Source organism: Acipenser ruthenus, unplaced genomic scaffold (assembly GCF_902713425.1).
Source record: "Acipenser ruthenus unplaced genomic scaffold, fAciRut3.2 maternal haplotype, whole genome shotgun sequence".
Classification (NCBI taxonomy): Eukaryota; Metazoa; Chordata; class Actinopteri; order Acipenseriformes; family Acipenseridae; genus Acipenser; species Acipenser ruthenus.
Genome location: NW_026708440.1, coordinates 37,496 through 56,055, shown reverse-complemented (window position 1 = coordinate 56,055; position 18,560 = coordinate 37,496). Strand labels below are relative to the sequence as shown.

Genomic DNA, 18,560 nt, shown 5'->3' with positions numbered 1-18,560 from the left:
AAAAAAAGAAAAGAAAGAAAGAAAGAAAGAAAGAAAGAAAGAAAGAAAGAAAGAGAGAAGAAAGAAAGAAAAGAAAGAAAAAAGAAAAAGATAAAGAAGAAAAAAATCAAATAGCTCAACATTCCGGGTCGTCTAGTGTTTAGCATTCGGTGCTCTAACCTCTGTGGCCTGGTTTGATTCACTTCCAGGGAAGGTTTTATTTTTTTTGCATTTTTTCCAAAATTGGGAAAGGGTAAAAAAGAAAGAAAGAAAGAAAGAAAGAAAGAAAGAAAGAAAAAGAAAAAGATAAAGAAAGAAAAAATCAAACAGCTCAACATTCCTGGTCGTCTAGTGGTTAGCATTCGGTGCTCTAACCGCTGTGGACTGGTTTGATTCACTTCCAGGGAAGGTTTTTTTTTTTGCATTTTCTCCAACAAAGTGGGGAAGGTTAAAAAAAATAGCCTCGCCCAAACAGGGACTTGAACCCTGTACCCTCAGATTAAAAGTCTGATGCTCTACCGACTGAGCTATCCGGGCTCATTAAATAAAAAACGCTTACTTGGGCAGAAAAAAAGATATACAGAAAGAATAAAAAAAGAAAAAAAAGAAAAGAAAGAAAGAAAGAAAGAAAAAGAAAGAAAAAGTAAAAGATAAAGAAAGAAAAAAAACAAATAGCTCAACATTCCGGGTCGTCTAGTGGTTAGCATTCGGTGCTCTAACCTCTGTGGCCTGGTTTTGATTCACTTCCAGGGAAGGGTTTTTTTTTTGCATTTTTTCCAAAATTGGGAAAGGGTAAAAAAGAAAGAAAGAAAGAAAGAAAAGAAAGAAAGAAAGAAAAAGATAAAGAAAAAAATCAAATAGCTCAACATTCCTGGTAGTCTAGTGGTTAGCATTCGGTAATCTAACCTCTGTTGCCTGGTTTGATTCACCTCCAGGGAAGGTTTTATTTTTTGCATTTTTTCCAAAATTGGGAAAGGGTAAAAAAAAAAAGAAAGAAAAAAGAAAGAAAGAAAGAAAGAAAGAAAAAATCAAACAGCTCAACATTCCGGGTCGTCTAGTGGTTAGCATTCGGTGCTCTAACCTCTGTGGCCTGGTTTGATTCACTTCCAGGGAAGGTTTTATTTTTTGCATTTTTTCCAAAATTGGGAAAGGGTAAAAAAGAAAGAAAGAAAGAAAGAAAGAAAGAAAGAAAGAAAGAAAAAGATAAAGAAAGAAAAAATCAAACAGCTCAACATTCCTGGTCGTCTAGTGGTTAGCATTCGGTGCTCTAACCGCTGTGGACTGGTTTGATTCACTTCCAGGGAAGGTTTTTTTTTTTTTGCATTTTCTCCAACAAAGTGGGGAAGGTTAAAAAAAATAGCCTCGCCCAAACAGGGACTTGAACCCTGTACCCTCAGATTAAAAGTCTGATGCTCTACCGACTGAGCTATCCGGGCTCATTAAATAAAAACGCTTACTTGGGCAGAAAAAAAGATATACAGAAAGAATAAAAAAAGAAAAAAAAAGAAAAAGAAAGAAAAGAAAAAGAAAAAGAAAAGAAAAAGAAAAAGATAAAGACAAGAAAAAAAAACAAATAGCTCAACATTCCGGGTCGTCTAGTGGTTAGCATTCGGTGCTCTAACCTCTGTGGCCTGGTTTGATTCACTTCCAGGGAAGGTTTTATTTTTTTGCATTTTTTTCCAAAAATTGGGAAAGGGTAAAAAAGAAAGAAAGAAAGAAAGAAAGAAAGAAAGAAAGAAAGAAGAAAGAAAGAAAGAAAGAAAGAAAGAAAAAGTAAAGAAAAAATCAAATAGGTCAACATTCCTGGTAGTCTAGTGGTTAGCATTCGGTAATCTAACCTCTGTGGCCTGGTTTGATTCACCTCCAGGGAAGGTTTTATTTTTTGCATTTTTTCCAAAATTGGGAAAGGGTAAAAAAAAAAGAAAGAAAAAGAAAGAAAGGAAAGAAAGAAAGAAAAAAATCAAACAGCTCAACATTCCGGGTCGTCTAGTGGTTAGCATTCGGTGCTCTAACCTCTGTGGCCTGGTTTGATTCACTTCCAGGGAAGGTTTTATTTTTTTGCATTTTTTCCAAAATTGGGGAAAGGTTAAAAAAGAAAGAAAGAAAGAAAGAAAGAAAGAAAGAAAAGAAAGAAAGAAAAAGAAAAAGATAAAGAAAGAAAAAATCAAACAGCTCAACATTCCTGGTCGTCTAGTGGTTAGCATTCGGTGCTCTAACCGCTGTGGACTGGTTTGATTCACTTCCAGGGAAGGTTTTTTTTTTTGCATTTTCTCCAACAAAGTGGGGAAGGTTAAAAAAAAATAGCCTCGCCCAAACAGGGACTTGAACCCTGTACCCTCAGATTAAAAAGTCTGATGCTCTACCGACTGAGCTATCCGGGCTCATTAAATAAAAACGCTTACTTGGGCAGAAAAAAAGATATACAGAAAGAATAAAAAAAGAAAAAAAAGAAAAGAAAGAAAGAAAGAAAGAAAAAGAAAGAAAAAGAAAAAGATAAAGAAAGAAAAAAAACAAATAGCTCAACATTCCGGGTCGTCTAGTGGTTAGCATTCGGTGCTCTAACCTCTGTGGCCTGGTTTGATTCACTTACAGGGAAGGTTTTATTTTTTGCATTTTTTTCCAAAATTGGGAAAGGGTAAAAAAGAAAGAAAGAAAGAAAGAAAGAAAGAAAGAAAGAAAGAAAGAAAGAAAGAAAGAAAGAAAGAAAGAAAAAGAAAAAGATAAAGAAAGAAAAAATCAAACAGCTCAACATTCCGGGTCGTCTAGTGGTTAGCATTCGGTGCTCTAACCTCTGTGGCCTGGTTTGATTCACTTCCAGGGAAGGTTTTATTTTTTGCATTTTTTCCAAAATTGGGAAAGGGTAAAAAAAGAAAGAAAGAAAGAAAGAAAGAAAGAAAGAATGAAAAAAGAAAAGAAAAGAAAGAAAGAAAGAAGAAAGAAAGAAAGAAAGAAAGAAAGAAAGAAAGAAAAGAAAGAAAGGAAAGAAAGAAAGAAAGAAAGAAAGAAAGAAAGAAAAAGAAAAAGAAAAAGATAAAGAAAGAAAAAATCAAACAGCTCAACATTCCGGGTCGTCTAGTGGTTAGCATTCGGTGCTCTAACCTCTGTGGCCTGGTTTGATTCACTTCCAGGGAAGGTTTTATTTTTTGCATTTTTTCCAAAATTGGGAAAGGGTAAAAAAGAAAGAAAGAAAGAAAGAAAGAAAGAAAGAAAGAATAAAAAAAGAAAAGAAAGAAAGAAAGAAAGAAAGAAAGAAAGAAAAAGAAAAAGATAAAGAAAGAAAAAATCAAATAGCTCAACATTCCTGGTCGTCTAGTGGTTAGCATTCGGTGCTCTAACCTCTGTGGCCTGGTTTGATTCACCTCCAGGGAAGGTTTTTATTTTTTGCATTTTTTCCAAAATTGGGAAAGGGTAAAAAAGAAAGAAAGAAAGAAAGAAAGAAAGAAAGAAAGAAAGAAAAAATCAAACAGCTCAACATTCCGGGTCGTCTAGTGGTTAGCATTCGGTGCTCTAAACCGCTGTGGACTGGTTTGATTCACTTCCAGGGAAGGTTTTTTTTTTTTTTGCATTTTCTCCAACAAAGTGGGGAAGGTTAAAAAAATAGCCTCGCCCAAACATGGACTTGAACCCTGGGACCCTCAGATTAAACGTCTGATGCTCTACCGACTGAGCTATCCGGGCTCATTAAATAAAAAAGCTTACTTGGGCAGAAAAAAAAGATATACGGAAAGAAAAAAAATAAGAAAAAGAAATAAAGAATAAAAAAAGAAAAAAAAGAAAAGAAAGAAAGAAAGAAAGACAGAAAGAAAGAAAAAGAAAAAGATAAAGAAAGAAAAAAATCAAACAGCTCAACATTCCGGGTCGTCTAGTGGTTAGCATTCGGTGCTCTAACCTCTGTGGCCTGGTTTGATTCACTTCCAGGGAAGGTTTTATTTTTTGCATTTTTTCCAAAATTGGGAAAGGGTAAAAAAAGAAAGAAAGAAAAAAAAGTAAGAAAGAAAGAAAGAAAGAAAGAAAGAAAGAAAAAACCAAACAGCTCAACATTCAGGGGTCGTCTAGTGTATAGTGATAGCAACTCCTTCGGGCGCCTGCTCTGAGTATTTCGCCAAACATACCACAAAGCATTTGGGGATATTGGAGGATACACAAAACATGTAGTTTGGTATTACAGCGTCCACACTTCTGATAAACCGCACTACCTGATGCGATCTAATTAGAACCGGACTCGAGACTACCTCCTGAGGTGGTCTCGGAGTACGATATTAAATGCTGCGTAGTGTGGACGCAAACCGTATTTAGCACTTTTAAGCCGGCTTAAACGCAACTAATATGGTTTAAAGGCATAGTGTGGACAGGGCCTTTGTTTTACATTCAATGGAGTTCATATTAGAGTGAAGCTATGGTCGCATTGCTGAGTAAGGAGTAACCATAAAACAAGGCACATGCTAATAGTATGTAGTTTTTTAAATCAATACAACTGTAGCAGCACCATAAGATAACAAATTGTTGTGCTGTGAGTTGAATCTTAATGGAAACATTTAATAAAAAATTACATTTAACCAATCTCGGACATAACATGTAAAAAGGAATATCAGAGTGTCCCCCTTATATTTATAGAAATTGACTTGGAAAGCATCTTCACTGTTACCATGAAGAATACGTAACATGAAAATGATGACTGTCATAAGAATGCAAAGCATGGCGCTTCTTAAATAATCTGTCAAAGACGTCTGACAAGGCAAGCTGTGGCTTTCAATTTAATATATTAAAAAATAAAGTAACAACCACTTTTCTAGGGTGAGCTCAAGCAAACCAACCTTTGCTAAATCCTTTGAAGGACCGAGTGTTTTTCAGTGGGATGCTCCCCCCCATGACCAGACATTTTTTTGGCTGTATTTGACTCTCTTCCAATAAAAACAAAATGCACTAAAAAAATGTGTTACAGTGGCATCTTGGACTTGGTGTCCTTGTTTTCAGAACATTTTGGGGAACGTTATAACGTACTTCAGAAACCATAAAGCTTCTCTCTTTTTTTCAACACTATATTTTGTATTTAGTTTAATTTCTTGAAATAAAAAAACGTTAAGCATTTTCTGATTATTATCTATTTCGCTTAGTGTTTTCAAAGAGATACATGTATAACAACGTGTTATTCTATTACTTGACGAACCTTATACAATACTTCTTCAATGTTTTGTTGAAAAATATTGCTGCGGGACACAAGGTAAAAAATAACTAGCCATTGATAGGTTGCATTTCTGAAACTGCAGCTCGGCACCGTTGGTTGTGCTTGGCAGAAAAGGGCATAGCTGGAATAGGCTAGTGAATTGGGGGTATAGCTCAGTGGTAGAGCATTTGACTGCAGATCAAGAGGTCCCCGGTTCAAATCCGAGTGCCCCCTTTTTTTCTAAATTAAAATACAAAATGCACGTTAACATTTTTTATTTCAGCTAGAAGCAAAAAATAGTGTTTCAAAGACAGCAACAAGGTACAGACAGAGTTTGAAGACGTGATCCTCAATTTACGGGACCAGACACCTTACCACTTGGCCACCGCACCCTTTACAACTGGAGAAATTAGAAGCTTGGCCTCTCTTGAGAAGGCCGCCTGGGAAGGCAATCTGGCTGGCCAGTTTAATACAAAAAAGAGTTCCTGTTTGAGCTCAAACCACAAACCTTTCGGTTAACAGTGAACGCCAAGGATGGCAACATAGTCACGGAAAATATTTAAAAAGACAACAGTGGTCTCCAAATGTATTTAAAATACAAACATAAAATAGGTTGCCAGAAATATATTATCAATAGAAATTAGTAAATACTATTTTGCAAATAGTATTTTTTTTTTAATACTTGACACCATCTACCGGCTGTAGCATACACCAGTTTTTTATTTATTTTTTCATAAGAATTAACTGAAAGATTCAGTATTGCCTCAATTATCAAGCCTGTCAGTAACTGCAGTTTGCATAAATTAAATATTGCATAAATTAAATATTACCAGTATTGCGGAAAAAGTAAATCCGAACACACACACAAGTAGGGCTTGAAGTTTTCAGGTTTTATTTTTAATCAGGTGAAGTCCCTTTAAACAAATTGAGCTGATTCTGTTTTATAATTAAACTCAGAAAAAGCTGTTAATTACAAAACAATCTTTGTTTTTACCTTCATATCTTGCCTGAGCCTAATTCTGGTCCTCTTAATTTTATTTCAAACAGAGCTGACAAATTACGTAAATTGTTCATTCCCGATCCTACTTTTAACTCGCATTTCATTTTTGCAGTCGCCTAATTTAACGCTGTGTTTTTGTTTATTTATTTATTTATTTATTTATTTATTTATTTATTATTATTATTATTATTATTATTATTATTATTATTATTTATTTATTTATTTATTTATTTATTTATTTATTTATTTATTTCTTAGCAGCCGCCCTTATCCTGGGCGACTTACAGTCGTAAACAAAAATACATTTCAAGGATCACAGTACAAGTAATAATACGGTTAAGAGCAAGAGAAATACAATGACTTTGGTTCTAGCAAGTACAAGTACAATTCAAGAAAAATACGATTTTCCCCACTAGTTTAACAGAGATGTCCTGAAAGATTTTTTGAAGCATAAAAATGAATACCTAGTGCGGAGTGTACAGTGATAGCAACTCCTTCGGGCGCCTGCTCTGAGTATTTCGCCAAACATACCACAAAGCATTTGGGGATATTGGAGGATACACAAAACATGTAGTTTGGTATTACAGCGTCCACACTTCTGATAAACCGCACTACCTGATGCGATCTAATTAGAACCGGACTCGAGACTACCTCCTGAGGTGGTCTCGAGTACGATATTAAATGCTGCGTAGTGTGGACGCAAACCGTATTTAGCACTTTTAAGCCGGCTTAAACGCAACTAATATGGTTTAAAGGCATAGTGTGGACAGGGCCTTTGTTTTACATTCAATGGAGTTCATATTAGAGTGAAGCTATGGTCGCATTGCTGAGTAAGGAGTAACCATAAAACAAGGCACATGCTAATAGTATGTAGTTTTTAAATCAATACAACTGTAGCAGCACCATAAGATAACAAATTGTTGTGCTGTGAGTTGAATCTTAATGGAAACATTTAATAAAAAATTACATTTAACCAATCTCGGACATAACATGTAAAAAGGAATATCAGAGTGTCCCCTTATATTTATAGAAATTGACTTGGAAAGCATCTTCACTGTTACCATGAAGAATACGTAACATGAAAATGATGACTGTCATAAGAATGCAAAGCATGGCGCTTCTTAAATAATCTGTCAAAGACGTCTGACAAGGCAAGCTGTGGCTTTCAATTTAATATATTAAAAAATAAAGTAACAACCACTTTTCTAGGGTGAGCTCAAGCAAACCAACCTTTGCTAAACCCTTTGAAGGACCGAGTGTTTTTCAGTGGGATGCTCCCCCCATGACCAGACATTTTTTGGCTGTATTTGACTCTCTTCCAATAAAAACAAAATGCACTAAAAAATGTGTTACAGTGGCATCTTGGACTTGGTGTCCTTGTTTTCAGAACATTTTGGGGAACGTTATAACGTACTTCAGAAACCATAAAGCTTCTCTCTTTTTTTCAACACTATATTTTGTATTTAGTTTAATTTCTTGAAATAAAAAACGTTAAGCATTTTCTGATTATTATCTATTTCGCTTAGTGTTTTCAAAGAGATACATGTATAACAACGTGTTATTCTATTACTTGACGGACCTTATACAATACTTCTTGAATGTTTTGTTGAAAAATATTGCTGCGGGACACAAGGTAAAAAATAACTAGCCATTGATAGGTTGCATTTCTCAAACTGCAGCTCGGCACCGTTGGTTGTGCTTGGCAGAAAAGGGCATAGCTGGAATAGGCTAGTGAGTTGGGGGTATAGCTCAGTGGTAGAGCATTTGACTGCAGATCAAGAGGTCCCCGGTTCAAATCCGAGTGCCCCCTTTTTTTCTAAATTAAAATACAAAATGCACGTTAACATTTTTTATTTCAGCTAGAAGCAAAAAATAGTGTTTCAAAGACAGCAACAAGGTACAGACAGGGTTTGAAGACGTGATCCTCAATTTACGGGACCAAACACCTTACCACTTGGCCACCGCACCCTTTACAACTGGAGAAATTAGAAGCTTGGCCTCTCTTGAGAAGGCCGCCTGGGAAGGGAATCTGGCTGGCCAGTTTAATATAAAAAAGAGTTCCTGTTTGAGCTCAAACCACAAACCTTTCGGTTAACAGTGAACGCCAAGGATGGCAACATAGTCACGGAAAATATTTAAAAAGACAACAGTGGTCTCCAAATGTATTTAAAATACAAACATAAAATAGGTTGCCAGAAATATATTATCAATAGAAATTAGTAAATACTATTTTGCAAATAGTATTTTTTTTTTAATACTTGACACCATCTACCGGCTGTAGCATACACCAATTTTTTATTTATTTTTTCATAAGAATTAACTGAAAGATTCAGTATTGCCTCAATTATCAAGCCTGTCAGTAACTGCAGTTTGCATAAATTAAATATTGCATAAATTAAATATTACCAGTATTGCGGAAAAAGTAAATCCGAACACACACACAAGTAGGGCTTGAAGTTTTCAGGTTTTATTTTTAATCAGGTGAAGTCCCTTTAAACAAATTGAGCTGATTCTGTTTTATAATTAAACTCAGAAAAAGCTGTTAATTACAAAACAATCTTTGTTTTTACCTTCATATCTTGCCTGAGCCTAATTCTGGTCCTCTTAATTTTATTTCAAACAGAGCTGACAAAATACGTAATTTGTTCATTCCCGATCCTACTTTTAACTCGCATTTCATTTTTGCAGTCGCCTAATTTAACGCTGTGTTTTTGTTTATTTATTTATTATTATTATTATTATTATTATTATTATTATTTATTTATTTATTTATTTATTTATTTATTTATTTATTTATTTCTTAGCAGCCGCTCTTATCCTGGGCGACTTACAGTCGTAAACAAAAATACATTTCAAGGATCACAGTACAAGTAATAATACGGTTAAGAGCAAGATAAATACAATGACTTTGGTTCTAGCAAGTACAAGTACGATTCAAGAAAAATACGATTTTCCCCACTAGTTTAACAGAGATGTCCTGAAAGATTTTTTGAAGCATAAAAATGAATACCTAGTGCGGAGTGTACAGTGATAGCAACTCCTTCGGGCGCCTGCTCTGAGTATTTCGCCAAACATACCACAAAGCATTTTGGGATATTGGAGGATACACAAAACATGTAGTTTGGTATTACAGCATCCACACTTCTGATAAACCGCACTACCTGATGCGATCTAATTAGAACCGGACTCGAGACTACCTCCTGAGGTGGTCTCGAGTACGATATTAAATGCTGCGTAGTGTGGACGCAAACCGTATTTAGCACTTTTAAGCCGGCTTAAACGCAACTAATACGGTTTAAAGGCATAGTGTGGACAGGGCCTTTGTTTTACATTCAATGGAGTTCATATTAGAGTGAAGCTATGGTCGCATTGCTGAGTAAGGAGTAACCATAAAACAAGGCACATGCTAATAGTATGTAGTTTTTAAATCAATACAACTGTAGCAGCACCATAAGATAACAAATTGTTGTGCTGTGAGTTGAATCTTAATGGAAACATTTAATAAAAAATTACATTTAACCAATCTCGGACATAACATGTAAAAAGGAATATCAGAGTGTCCCCTTATATTTATAGAAATTGACTTGGAAAGCATCTTCACTGTTACCATGAAGAATACGTAACATGAAAATGATGACTGTCATAAGAATGCAAAGCATGGCGCTTCTTAAATAATCTGTCAAAGACGTCTGACAAGGCAAGCTGTGGCTTTCAATTTAATATATTAAAAAATAAAGTAACAACCACTTTTCTAGGGTGAGCTCAAGCAAACCAACCTTTGCTAAACCCTTTGAAGGACCGAGTGTTTTTCAGTGGGATGCTCCCCCCATGACCAGACATTTTTTTGGCTGTATTTGACTCTCTTCCAATAAAAACAAAATGCACTAAAAAATGTGTTACAGTGGCATCTTGGACTTGGTGTCCTTGTTTTCAGAACATTTTGGGGAACGTTATAACGTACTTCAGAAACCATAAAGCTTCTCTCTTTTTTTCAACACTATATTTTGTATTTAGTTTAATTTCTTGAAATAAAAAACGTTAAGCATTTTCTGATTATTATCTATTTCGCTTAGTGTTTTCAAAGAGATACATGTATAACAACGTGTTATTCTATTACTTGACGAACCTTATACAATACTTCTTGAATGTTTTGTTGAAAAATATTGCTGCGGGACACAAGGTAAAAAATAACTAGCCATTGATAGGTTGCATTTCTCAAACTGCAGCTCGGCACCGTTGGTTGTGCTTGGCAGAAAAGGGCATAGCTGGAATAGGCTAGTGAGTTGGGGGTATAGCTCAGTGGTAGAGCATTTGACTGCAGTTCAAGAGGTCCCCGGTTCAAATCCGAGTGCCCCCTTTTTTTCTAAATTAAAATACAAAATGCACGTTAACATTTTTTATTTCAGCTAGAAGCAAAAAATAGTGTTTCAAAGACAGCAACAAGGTACAGACAGGGTTTGAAGACGTGATCCTCAATTTACGGGACCAAACACCTTACCACTTGGCCACCGCACCCTTTACAACTGGAGAAATTAGAAGCTTGGCCTCTCTTGAGAAGGCCGCCTGGGAAGGGAATCTGGCTGGCCAGTTTAATATAAAAAAGAGTTCCTGTTTGAGCTCAAACCACAAACCTTTCGGTTAACAGTGAACGCCAAGGATGGCAACATAGTCACGGAAAATATTTAAAAAGACAACAGTGGTCTCCAAATGTATTTAAAATACAAACATAAAATAGGTTGCCAGAAATATATTATCAATAGAAATTAGTAAATACTATTTTGCAAATAGTATTTTTTTTTTAATACTTGACACCATCTACCGGCTGTAGCATACACCAATTTTTTATTTATTTTTTCATAAGAATTAACTGAAAGATTCAGTATTGCCTCAATTATCAAGCCTGTCAGTAACTGCAGTTTGCATAAATTAAATATTGCATAAATTAAATATTACCAGTATTGCGGAAAAAGTAAATCCGAACACACACACAAGTAGGGCTTGAAGTTTTCAGGTTTTATTTTTAATCAGGTGAAGTCCCTTTAAACAAATTGAGCTGATTCTGTTTTATAATTAAACTCAGAAAAAGCTGTTAATTACAAAACAATCTTTGTTTTTACCTTCATATCTTGCCTGAGCCTAATTCTGGTCCTCTTAATTTTATTTCAAACAGAGCTGACAAAATACGTAATTTGTTCATTCCCGATCCTACTTTTAACTCGCATTTCATTTTTGCAGTCGCCTAATTTAACGCTGTGTTTTTGTTTATTTATTTATTATTATTATTATTATTATTATTATTTATTTATTTATTTATTTATTTATTTATTTATTTATTTCTTTCTTAGCAGCCGCTCTTATCCTGGGCGACTTACAGTCGTAAACAAAAATACATTTCAAGGATCACAGTACAAGTAATAATACGGTTAAGAGCAAGATAAATACAATGACTTTGGTTCTAGCAAGTACAAGTACGATTCAAGAAAAATACGATTTTCCCCACTAGTTTAACAGAGATGTCCTGAAAGATTTTTTGAAGCATAAAAATGAATACCTAGTGCGGAGTGTACAGTGATAGCAACTCCTTCGGGCGCCTGCTCTGAGTATTTCGCCAAACATACCACAAAGCATTTTGGGATATTGGAGGATACACAAAACATGTAGTTTGGTATTACAGCGTCCACACTTCTGATAAACCGCACTACCTGATGCGATCTAATTAGAACCGGACTCGAGACTACCTCCTGAGGTGGTCTCGAGTACGATATTAAATGCTGCGTAGTGTGGACGCAAACCGTATTTAGCACTTTTAAGCCGGCTTAAACGCAACTAATACGGTTTAAAGGCATAGTGTGGACAGGGCCTTTGTTTTACATTCAATGGAGTTCATATTAGAGTGAAGCTATGGTCGCATTGCTGAGTAAGGAGTAACCATAAAACAAGGCACATGCTAATAGTATGTAGTTTTTAAATCAATACAACTGTAGCAGCACCATAAGATAACAAATTGTTGTGCTGTGAGTTGAATCTTAATGGAAACATTTAATAAAAAATTACATTTAACCAATCTCGGACATAACATGTAAAAAGGAATATCAGAGTGTCCCCTTATATTTATAGAAATTGACTTGGAAAGCATCTTCACTGTTACCATGAAGAATACGTAACATGAAAATGATGACTGTCATAAGAATGCAAAGCATGGCGCTTCTTAAATAATCTGTCAAAGACGTCTGACAAGGCAAGCTGTGGCTTTCAATTTAATATATTAAAAAATAAAGTAACAACCACTTTTCTAGGGTGAGCTCAAGCAAACCAACCTTTGCTAAACCCTTTGAAGGACCGAGTGTTTTTCAGTGGGATGCTCCCCCCATGACCAGACATTTTTTTGGCTGTATTTGACTCTCTTCCAATAAAAACAAAATGCACTAAAAAATGTGTTACAGTGGCATCTTGGACTTGGTGTCCTTGTTTTCAGAACATTTTGGGGAACGTTATAACGTACTTCAGAAACCATAAAGCTTCTCTCTTTTTTTCAACACTATATTTTGTATTTAGTTTAATTTCTTGAAATAAAAAACGTTAAGCATTTTCTGATTATTATCTATTTCGCTTAGTGTTTTCAAAGAGATACATGTATAACAACGTGTTATTCTATTACTTGACGAACCTTATACAATACTTCTTGAATGTTTTGTTGAAAAATATTGCTGCGGGACACAAGGTAAAAAATAACTAGCCATTGATAGGTTGCATTTCTCAAACTGCAGCTCGGCACCGTTGGTTGTGCTTGGCAGAAAAGGGCATAGCTGGAATAGGCTAGTGAGTTGGGGGTATAGCTCAGTGGTAGAGCATTTGACTGCAGTTCAAGAGGTCCCCGGTTCAAATCCGAGTGCCCCCTTTTTTTCTAAATTAAAATACAAAATGCACGTTAACATTTTTTATTTCAGCTAGAAGCAAAAAATAGTGTTTCAAAGACAGCAACAAGGTACAGACAGGGTTTGAAGACGTGATCCTCAATTTACGGGACCAAACACCTTACCACTTGGCCACCGCACCCTTTACAACTGGAGAAATTAGAAGCTTGGCCTCTCTTGAGAAGGCCGCCTGGGAAGGGAATCTGGCTGGCCAGTTTAATATAAAAAAGAGTTCCTGTTTGAGCTCAAACCACAAACCTTTCGGTTAACAGTGAACGCCAAGGATGGCAACATAGTCACGGAAAATATTTAAAAAGACAACAGTGGTCTCCAAATGTATTTAAAATACAAACATAAAATAGGTTGCCAGAAATATATTATCAATAGAAATTAGTAAATACTATTTTGCAAATAGTATTTTTTTTTTAATACTTGACACCATCTACCGGCTGTAGCATACACCAATTTTTTATTTATTTTTTCATAAGAATTAACTGAAAGATTCAGTATTGCCTCAATTATCAAGCCTGTCAGTAACTGCAGTTTGCATAAATTAAATATTGCATAAATTAAATATTACCAGTATTGCGGAAAAAGTAAATCCGAACACACACACAAGTAGGGCTTGAAGTTTTCAGGTTTTATTTTTAATCAGGTGAAGTCCCTTTAAACAAATTGAGCTGATTCTGTTTTATAATTAAACTCAGAAAAAGCTGTTAATTACAAAACAATCTTTGTTTTTACCTTCATATCTTGCCTGAGCCTAATTCTGGTCCTCTTAATTTTATTTCAAACAGAGCTGACAAAATACGTAATTTGTTCATTCCCGATCCTACTTTTAACTCGCATTTCATTTTTGCAGTCGCCTAATTTAACGCTGTGTTTTTGTTTATTTATTTATTATTATTATTATTATTATTATTATTTATTTATTTATTTATTTATTTATTTATTTATTTATTTCTTTCTTAGCAGCCGCTCTTATCCTGGGCGACTTACAGTCGTAAACAAAAATACATTTCAAGGATCACAGTACAAGTAATAATACGGTTAAGAGCAAGATAAATACAATGACTTTGGTTCTAGCAAGTACAAGTACGATTCAAGAAAAATACGATTTTCCCCACTAGTTTAACAGAGATGTCCTGAAAGATTTTTTGAAGCATAAAAATGAATACCTAGTGCGGAGTGTACAGTGATAGCAACTCCTTCGGGCGCCTGCTCTGAGTATTTCGCCAAACATACCACAAAGCATTTTGGGATATTGGAGGATACACAAAACATGTAGTTTGGTATTACAGCGTCCACACTTCTGATAAACCGCACTACCTGATGCGATCTAATTAGAACCGGACTCGAGACTACCTCCTGAGGTGGTCTCGAGTACGATATTAAATGCTGCGTAGTGTGGACGCAAACCGTATTTAGCACTTTTAAGCCGGCTTAAACGCAACTAATACGGTTTAAAGGCATAGTGTGGACAGGGCCTTTGTTTTACATTCAATGGAGTTCATATTAGAGTGAAGCTATGGTCGCATTGCTGAGTAAGGAGTAACCATAAAACAAGGCACATGCTAATAGTATGTAGTTTTTAAATCAATACAACTGTAGCAGCACCATAAGATAACAAATTGTTGTGCTGTGAGTTGAATCTTAATGGAAACATTTAATAAAAAATTACATTTAACCAATCTCGGACATAACATGTAAAAAGGAATATTAGAGTGTCCCCTTATATTTATAGAAATTGACTTGGAAAGCATCTTCACTGTTACCATGAAGAATACCTAACATGAAAATGATGACTGTCATAAGAATGCAAAGCATGGTGCTTCTTAAATAATCTGTCAAAGACGTCTGACAAGGCAAGCTGTGGCTTTCAATTTAATATATTAAAAAATAAAGTAACAACCACTTTTCTAGGGTGAGCTCAAGCAAACCAACCTTTGCTAAATCCTTTGAAGGACCGAGTGTTTTTCAGTGGGATGCTCCCCCCATGACCAGACATTTTTTGGCTGTATTTGACTCTCTTCCAATAAAAACAAAATGCACTAAAAAATGTGTTACAGTGGCATCTTGGACTTGGTGTCCTTGTTTTCAGAACATTTTGGGGAACGTTATAACGTACTTCAGAAACCATAAAGCTTCTCTCTTTTTTTCAACACTATATTTTGTATTTAGTTTAATTTCTTGAAATAAAAAACGTTAAGCATTTTCTGATTATTATCTATTTCGCTTAGTGTTTTCAAAGAGATACATGTATAACAACGTGTTATTCTATTACTTGACGAACCTTATACAATACTTCTTGAATGTTTTGTTGAAAAATATTGCTGCGGGACACAAGGTAAAAAATAACTAGCCATTGATAGGTTGCATTTCTGAAACTGCAGCTCGGCACCGTTGGTTGTGCTTGGCAGAAAAGGGCATAGCTGGAATAGGCTAGCGAGTTGGGGGTATAGCTCAGTGGTAGAGCATTTGACTGCAGATCAAGAGGTCCCCGGTTCAAATCCGAGTGCCCCCTTTTTTTCTAAATTAAAATACAAAATGCACGTTAACATTTTTTATTTCAGCTAGAAGCAAAAAATAGTGTTTCAAAGACAGCAACAAGGTACAGACAGGGTTTGAAGACGTGATCCTCAATTTACGGGACCAGACACCTTACCACTTGGCCACCGCACCCTTTACAACTGGAGAAATTAGAAGCTTGGCCTCTCTTGAGAAGGCCGCCTGGGAAGGCAATCTGGCTGGCCAGTTTAATACAAAAAAGAGTTCCTGTTTGAGCTCAAACCACAAACCTTTCGGTTAACAGTGAACGCTAAGGATGGCAACATAGTCACGGAAAATATTTAAAAAGACAACAGTGGTCTCCAAATGTATTTAAAATACAAACATAAAATAGGTTGCCAGAAATATATTATCAATAGAAATTAGTAAATACTATTTTGCAAATAGTATTTTTTTTTTAATACTTGACACCATCTACCGGCTGTAGCATACACCAATTTTTTATTTATTTTTTCATAAGAATTAACTGAAAGATTCAGTATTGCCTCAATTATCAAGTCTGTCAGTAACTGCAGTTTGCATAAATTAAATATTGCATAAATTAAATATTACCAGTATTGCGGAAAAAGTAAATCCGAACACACACACAAGTAGGGCTTGAAGTTTTCAGGTTTTATTTTTAATCAGGTGAAGTCCCTTTAAACAAATTGAGCTGATTCTGTTTTATAATTAAACTCAGAAAAAGCTGTTAATTACAAAACAATCTTTGTTTTTACCTTCATATCTTGCCTGAGCCTAATTCTGGTCCTCTTAATTTTATTTCAAACAGAGCTGACAAAATACGTAATTTGTTCATTCCCGATCCTACTTTTAACTCGCATTTCATTTCTGCAGTCGCCTAATTTAACGCTGTGTTTTTGTTTATTTATTTATTATTATTATTATTATTATTATTATTATTATTATTTATTTATTTATTTATTTATTTATTTATTTATTTATTTCTTAGCAGCCGCCCTTATCCTGGGCGACTTACAGTCGTAAACAAAAATACATTTCAAGGATCACAGTACAAGTAATAATACGGTTAAGAGCAAGATAAATACAATGACTTTGGTTCTAGCAAGTACAAGTACGATTCAAGAAAAATACGATTTTCCCCACTAGTTTAACAGAGATGTCCTGAAAGATTTTTTGAAGCATAAAAATGAATACCTAGTGCGGAGTGTACAGTGATAGCAACTCCTTCAGGCGCCTGCTCTGAGTATTTCGCCAAACATACCACAAAGCATTTGGGGATATTGGAGGATACACAAAACATGTAGTTTGGTATTACAGCGTCCACACTTCTGATAAACCGCACTACCTGATGCGATCTAATTAGAACCGGACTCGAGACTGCCTCCTGAGGTGGTCTCGAGTACGGTATTAAATGCTGCGTAGTGTGGACGCAAACCGTATTTAGCACTTTTAAGCCGGCTTAAACGCAACTAATACGGTTTAAAGGCATAGTGTGGACAGGGCCTTTGTTTTACATTCAATGGAGTTCATATTAGAGTGAAGCTATGGTCGCATTGCTGAGTAAGGAGTAACCATAAAACAAGGCACATGCTAATAGTATGTAGTTTTTAAATCAATACAACTGTAGCAGCACCATAAGATAACAAATTGTTGTGCTGTGAGTTGAATCTTAATGGAAACATTTAATAAAAAATTACATTTAACCAATCTCGGACATAACATGTAAAAAGGAATATCAGTGTCCCCTTATATTTATAGAAATTGACTTGGAAAGCATCTTCACTGTTACCATGAAGAATACGTAACATGAAAATGATGACTGTCATAAGAATGCAAAGCATGGCGCTTCTTAAATAATCTGTCAAAGACGTCTGACAAGGCAAGCTGTGGCTTTCAATTTAATATATTAAAAAATAAAGTAACAACCACTTTTCTAGGGTGAGCTCAAGCAAACCAACCTTTGCTAAACCCTTTGAAGGACCGAGTGTTTTTCAGTGGGATGCTCCCCCCATGACCAGACATTTTTTGGCTGTATTTGACTCTCTTCCAATAAAAACAAAATGCACTAAAAAATGTGTTACAGTGGCATCTTGGACTTGGTGTCCTTGTTTTCAGAACATTTGGGGGAACGTTATAACGTACTTCAGAAACCATAAAGCTTCTCTCTTTTTTTCAACACTATATTTTGTATTTAGTTTAATTTCTTGAAATAAAAAACGTTAAGCATTTTCTGATTATTATCTATTTCGCTTAGTGTTTTCAAAGAGATACATGTATAACAACGTGTTATTCTATTACTTGACGGACCTTATACAATACTTCTTGAATGTTTTGTTGAAAAATATTGCTGCGGGACACAAGGTAAAAAATAACTAGCCATTGATAGGTTGCATTTCTGAAACTGCAGCTCGGCACCGTTGGTTGTGCTTGGCAGAAAAGGGCATAGCTGGAATAGGCTAGTGAGTTGGGGGTATAGCTCAGTGGTAGAGCATTTGACTGCAGATCAAGAGGTCCCCGGTTCAAATCTGAGTGCCCCCTTTTTTTCTAAATTAAAATACAAAATGCACGTTAACATTTTTTATTTCAGCTAGAAGCAAAAAATAGTGTTTCAAAGACAGCAACAAGGTACAGACAGGGTTTGAAGACGTGATCCTCAATTTACGGGACCAAACACCTTACCACTTGGCCACCGCACCCTTTACAACTGGAGCAATTAGAAGCTTGGCCTCTCTTGAGAAGGCCGCCTGGGAAGGCAATCTGGCTGGCCAGTTTAATATAAAAAAGAGTTCCTGTTTGAGCTCAAACCACAAACCTTTCGGTTAACAGTGAACGCCAAGGATGGCAACATAGTCACGGAAAATATTTAAAAAGACAACACTGGTCTCCAAATGTATTTAAAATACAAACATAAAATAGGTTGCCAGAAATATATTATCAATAGAAATTAGTAAATACTATTTTGCAAATAGTATTT

General features: G+C 35.3%; 8 non-coding genes across 8 annotated transcripts; 6 read left to right on the top strand and 2 right to left on the bottom strand.

Annotated features, from left to right (window-relative positions):
* Positions 1-443: 443 nt before the first annotated feature.
* trnak-uuu (transfer RNA lysine (anticodon UUU)) lies at positions 444-516 on the bottom strand. Its single transcript has one exon. It is a non-coding gene; the product is annotated as a tRNA-Lys (tRNA).
* An 826-nt stretch (positions 517-1,342) lies between these two features.
* trnak-uuu (transfer RNA lysine (anticodon UUU)) lies at positions 1,343-1,415 on the bottom strand. The gene has a single exon. It is a non-coding gene; the product is annotated as a tRNA-Lys (tRNA).
* A 3,890-nt stretch (positions 1,416-5,305) lies between these two features.
* trnac-gca (transfer RNA cysteine (anticodon GCA)) lies at positions 5,306-5,377 on the top strand. Its single transcript has one exon. It is a non-coding gene; the product is annotated as a tRNA-Cys (tRNA).
* Positions 5,378-7,881: 2,504 nt separating this feature from the next.
* Positions 7,882-7,953, top strand: trnac-gca (transfer RNA cysteine (anticodon GCA)). Its single transcript has one exon. It is a non-coding gene; the product is annotated as a tRNA-Cys (tRNA).
* A 2,475-nt stretch (positions 7,954-10,428) lies between these two features.
* trnac-gca (transfer RNA cysteine (anticodon GCA)) lies at positions 10,429-10,500 on the top strand. The gene has a single exon. It is a non-coding gene; the product is annotated as a tRNA-Cys (tRNA).
* A 2,469-nt stretch (positions 10,501-12,969) lies between these two features.
* trnac-gca (transfer RNA cysteine (anticodon GCA)) lies at positions 12,970-13,041 on the top strand. The gene has a single exon. It is a non-coding gene; the product is annotated as a tRNA-Cys (tRNA).
* Positions 13,042-15,509: 2,468 nt separating this feature from the next.
* On the top strand, positions 15,510-15,581 carry trnac-gca (transfer RNA cysteine (anticodon GCA)). The gene has a single exon. It is a non-coding gene; the product is annotated as a tRNA-Cys (tRNA).
* A 2,471-nt stretch (positions 15,582-18,052) lies between these two features.
* On the top strand, positions 18,053-18,124 carry trnac-gca (transfer RNA cysteine (anticodon GCA)). The gene has a single exon. It is a non-coding gene; the product is annotated as a tRNA-Cys (tRNA).
* The last annotated feature ends 436 nt before the right edge of the window (positions 18,125-18,560 follow it).